Raw genomic sequence first — 5,976 nt, 5'->3', positions numbered from 1 at the left:
AAAATCATCACCATTGGCATCCGAAGATTTCCGCCATCCTGTCAAAGGCCTTGTCAAAGAGGGCGACGGAGCGGACAGAGTTTCAGGTCACTCTCTTTCCCTTGGGGTGGGAAACTGCCTCTACAGGCGGAAGAATTAGCAATGATCAACGGCATGAGGATGCAGAAAGCAATGGAAACCACTGCACTAAATATACAGGGTGGTCCATTGATAGTGAGCGTGCCAAATATCTCACGAAATAAGCATCAAACGAAAAAACTAAAAAGAACGATACTCGTGTAGCTTGAAGGGGGAAACTAGATGGCGCTATGATTCGCCCGCTAGATGGCGCTGCCATAGGTCAAACGGATATCAACTGCGTTTTTTTAACTAGGAACCCCAATTTTAATTACATATTCGTGTAGTACGCAAAGAAATATGAATGTTGTAGTTGGACCACTATTTTCGCTTTGTGATAGATGGCGCTGTAATAGTCAAAAACGTATAAGTACGTGGTATCACCTAACAATCCACCATTTGCTTCGTGACACATTACCCGTGTTAAAATGGACCGTTTACCAATTGCGGAAAAGGTCGATATCGTGTTGATGTTTGGCTGTTGTGATCAAAATGCCCAACGGGCGTGTGCTATATAAGCTGCTCGGTATTCTGGACGACATCATCCAAGTGTACGGACCGTTCGCCCGATGGTTACATTATTTAAGGAAGCAGGAAGTGTTCAGCCACATGTGAAACTTCAACCACGACCTGCAACAAATGATGATGCTCAAGTAGGTGTTTAAGCTGCTGTCGCGGCTAATCGGCACATCAGTAGCAGACAAATTGCGCGAGAATAGGGAATCTCAAAAACGTCGGTGTGGAGAGTGCTACATCAACATCGATTGCACCCGTACCATATTTCTATGCACTAGGAATTGCATGGCGACGACTTTGAACGTCGTGTACAGTTCTATCACTGGGCACAAGAGAAATTATGGGACGATGTCACATTTTTTTGCACGCGTTCTATTTAGAGACGAAGCGTCGTTCACCAACAGCGGTAACGTAAACCGGCATAATACGCACTATTGGGCAACGGAAAATCCACGATGGCTGCGACAAGTGGAACATCAGTGACCTTGGCGGGTTAACGTGTGGCGCGGCATTATGGGAGGAAGGATAATTGGCCCCCATTTTATCGATGGCAATCTAAATGGTGCAATGAATGCTGATTTCCTACATAATGTTCTACCGATGTTACTACAAGATGTTTCACTGCATGGCAGAATGGCGATGTACTTCCAACATGTTGGATGTCCGGCACATAGCTCGCGTGCGGTTGAAGCGGTATTGAATAGCATATTTCATTACAGGTTGATTGGTCGTCGAAGCACCATACATGGCCCGCTCGTTCACCGGATCTGACGTCTCCGGATTTCTTTCTGTGGGCAAAGTTGAAGGATATTTGCTATCGTGATCCACCGACAACGCCTGACAACGTGCGTCAGCGCATTGTCAATGCATGTGCGAACATTACGGAAGGCGAACTACTCGCTGTTGAGAGGAATGTCGTTACACGTATTGCCAAATGCATTGAGGTTGACGGACATCATTTTAAGCATTTTTTGCATTAATGTGGTATTTACAGGTAATCACGCTGTAACAGCATGTGTTATCAGAAATGATAAGTTTACAAGGGTACATGTATCACATTGGAACAACCGAAATAAAATATTCAAACTTACCTACGTTCTGTATTTTAATTTAAAAACCTACCTGTTACCAACTGTTCGTCTAAAATTGTGAGCCATATATTTGTGACTATTACAGCGCCATCTATCACAAAACGAAAAAAGTGGTCCAACTAAAACATTCATATTTCTTTACGTACTACACGAATATGTAATTAAAAATGGGGTTTCCTATTTAAAAAAACGCAGTTGATATCTATCTAGTGGGCCAACCATAGCGGCATCTGGTTTCCCCCTTCAAGCTAGTCAAGTTTCGTTCTTTGTAATTTTTTCGTTTGACGCTTATTTCGTGAAATATTTGGCCCGGTCACAATCAATGGACCACCCTGTATCTAACGTGTACCCACAGGACATGATCACTGTAATTGAAGAATTGTCATGATGATACCTCCACTGGCAAAAGATTCCGGAATCCATTCGCATCTCCGGGAAGGGACTGCCAAGGGGGAGGTGATCACGAGAAAAAGATTGAATAACCAACGAAAGGATAATGTTCTACGAATCGGGGTGTGGAATGTCAGAAGTTTGAACGTGGCAGGGAAGTCAGAAATCTGAAAAAGGAACGCAAAGGCTTAATCTAGATACGAGGGTGAGTCAAATGAAAACCTTAAATATTTTTTTAAATATTATTTATTGTGCAGAAGTGGTACAAAGCTGTATCAGTTTTCAACATAATCTCCCCCACGCTCAATGCAAGTTCTCCAGCGCTTACAAAGTGCATAAATTCCTTTAGAAAAAAATTCTTTTGGTAGTCTGCACAACCACTCGTGCACCGCGTGGCGTACCTCTTCATCAGAACGGAACTTCTTTCCTCCCATTGCATCTTTGAGTGGTCCAAACATATGGAAGTCACTTGGGGCAAGGTCTGGTGAGAATGGTGGATGAGGAAGACACTCAAAATGCAGGTCTGTGATTGTTACAACTGCTGTACGCGCAGTGTGGGGCCTTGCATTGTCGTGTTGCAAAAGGACACCTGCTGACAGCAATCCACGTCGCTCTGATTTGATTGCAGGCCGCAGATGATTTTTTAGATCTGTGTATGATGCACTGGTGACAGTGGTCCCTCTAGGCATGTAATGCTCCAAAATGACGCCTTTTTCGTCCCAAAAGAGAGTCAGCATAACCTTCTTTGCTGATGATTCTGTTCGAAACTTCTTTGGTTTTGGTGATGAGGAATGGCGCCATTCCTTGCTCGCTCTCTTCGTTTCCGGTTGGTGGAAGTGAACCCAGGTTTCGTCTCCAGTAACGATTCTTGCAAGGAAGCCATCACCTTCTCGTTCAAAGCGCCGAAGAAGTTCTTCACAAGCACCAACACATCGTTCTCTCATTGCCGTGGCACCCATCTTGCAGACACTTTGTGAAACTGGAGCACATCATGCACAATGTGGTGTGCTGACCCATGACTAATCTGTAAACATGTTGCAATGTCATTCAGTGTCACTTGGTGGTTTTCCGTCACTATGGCTTCAACTGCTGCAATGTTGTGAGGAGCATCTTCCACTGAAGTGACACCATTTGCCAGCTCCGTACTCCATTCGTAGACTTGCTGCGCTGACAAATATGCATCACCGTACTGAACCTTCATCGATGAATTTCAATAGGTTTCACACCTTCACTACGCGAAAACCGAAATACAGAACGCTGTTCTTCCCTGGTGCAAGTCGGAAGTGGGGCGGCCATCTTTATACTGATACTGCGACGGTATGTGTGCATCTGCACTATGCTGCCACCTACAGGCCATTCTGCACGCTGTTTGTAACACGCTTACCAACTTACAGGATAACGGCGCGAATTTTCTATTTGTTATTACAAATTTAAGGTTTTAATTTGACTCACCTCCGTATAATGGGGGTCAGTGAAGTGAAATGGAAGGAAGACAAGGATTTCTGGTCAGATGAGTATAGGGTAATATCAACGGCAACAGGAGATGGTATAACAGGAGTGGGAAGGTAGGGCAGAGAGTGAGTTGCTGTGAACAGTTCAGTGATAGGTTTTCTCTCATCAGAATCGACAGTAGACCAACATCGACAATGATAGTTCAGGTATACATGCTGACCTCTCAAGCTGAAGATGAATAGATACAGAAAGTATACTAGGATAATGGACGGGTCATACAGTACATAAAGGGAGATGAAAATATAGTAGGCATGGGGAGGGTGGTTGTAGGGGAAGGAGCGGAAGAAGGGATCGCGGGAGAATACGGGCTTAGTACTAGGAATGAGAGAAGAGAAAGACTAATTGAGTTCTGCAATAAATTTCAGCTAGTAAAAGTGAATACTCTGTTCAAGAATAACAAGAGGAGGATATACACCTGGAAAAGGCCAGGGGGAGATACAGGAAGATTCAGTTAGATTACATCATTGTCAGACAGAGATTCCGAAATCAGAAACTAGATTGTAAGGCTTACCCAAGGGCAATACAGACTTAGATCACATGTTAGTAGTGAGGAAGAGTAGGCTGTAGTTTAAAAGACTAGTCGGGAAGAATCAGTCCGCAAACAAGTGGGATACGGAAGTACTAAGGAATGAATAGACCCGTTGCATTTCTCTAAGGCTATAGGCACTGCGGTAACGAATGGCTCAGTAGACAGTCCAGTTGAAGAGGAATGGACGTCTCTAAAACGGCAATCACAGAAGCTGGAAAGTAAAACATAGGTACAAAGAAAGTAACTACGAAGAAACCATGCGTAACAAAAGAAATGCTTCAGTTGATCGATGAACGAAGGAAGTAAAAAAATGTTCAGGGGAATTCAGGAATACGGAGCTACAAGATGCTTAGGAATGAAATAAGTAGGAAGTGCAAAGAAGCTCAGGCAAAATGCCTGCATGAAAAATGTGAAGAAATCGAAAAAGGTATGATTGTTGGAAGGAATGACTCAACATTTAGAAAGGTAAAAACAACCTTCGTTGAAACCAAAAGCATGGGTGGTAACATTAAGAGTGCAGTGGAAACTCCATTGTTAAATGCAGAGGCGAGATCGGATAGGAGGTAAGAGTACGTCGAACGCCTCTGTGAGGAGGAGGAATCATCTAAATGATGTGATACAAGGAGAAACAAGAGTCGATATAGAAGAGATAGAGGCATCAGTTTTAGAATCAGAATTTAAATGAGCTTCAGAAGACTTAAGATCATATAAGGCAGAAGGGATATATAACATTCCATCAGAATTTCTAAAATCATTGGGGGAAGTGGGAACAAAACGACTATTCACATTGCTGTGTACTATGTATGTGTCTGCCGATATACTGCCAGCTTTTCTCAAAAATATCATCCGCACAATTACGAAGACTGCAAGAGCTGAAAATTACGAGAATTGTCGTGTAATCAGCTTAACATCTCACGCATCCAAGTTGCTGACAAGAATAATATACAAAAAAATGGAAAAGAAAATTGAGGATGTGTTAGAGTACGATCAGTTTGGCCTTAGGAAACGTAAAGGGACCAGAGAGGAAGTTCTCTGGTTGCAGTTGATAATGGAAGCAAATCTAACAAAAAATCAAGACCTGTCCATGGGATTCGTCGACATGGAATATGAGTTCGATAATGTAAAATAATGCAAGATATTCGAAATAGGGAGGAAAATATGGGTAGGCTATAGAGAGAGACGGGTAATATACAACACATACAAGAGCCAAGAGGGAATAATAAGGGCGAAATACTAAGAACGACGTGTTCGCATGAAAAAGGGTGTAAGATGTGGATGTAGTCTTTCACCCCTACTGTCCCGCCTATACATCGAAGAAGAAATGATGGAAAGGAAGGAAAGATTCAAAAGTGGAATTATATTCCAAGGTAAAAGGATATCAGTGATAAGATTCGCTGATGATATTGCTATCGTCAGTGAAAGTGAAGAAGAATTACAGGCTCTGTTGAATGGAATGAACAGTCTAATGAGTACAGAATATGGACTGAGAGTAAATCGAAGAGAGACGAAACTAATGAGAAGCAGCAGAAATGAGGACAGTGAAAAACTTAACATGAGGATTGATGGTCATGAAGTAGATGAAGATAAGGAATTCTCCTGCCTAGGTAGCAAAGTAACCAATGACGGACGGAGCAAGGAGGAGGACATCAAAAGCAGACTAGTACTGGCAAAAAGGGCATTCCTGGCCAAGAGGAGTCTACTGCTATCAGACATAGGACTTAAATTGAGTAAGAAATTTCTGAGAATGTACGTTTGGAGCGCAGCATTTTATGGTAGTGAAACATGGAAAATAGGAACAGAAGAGAATCTAAGCATTTAAGA

Source organism: Schistocerca americana, chromosome 2 (genome assembly GCF_021461395.2).
Source record: "Schistocerca americana isolate TAMUIC-IGC-003095 chromosome 2, iqSchAmer2.1, whole genome shotgun sequence".
Classification (NCBI taxonomy): domain Eukaryota; kingdom Metazoa; phylum Arthropoda; class Insecta; order Orthoptera; family Acrididae; genus Schistocerca; species Schistocerca americana.
This window is presented reverse-complemented; position numbering follows the sequence as displayed.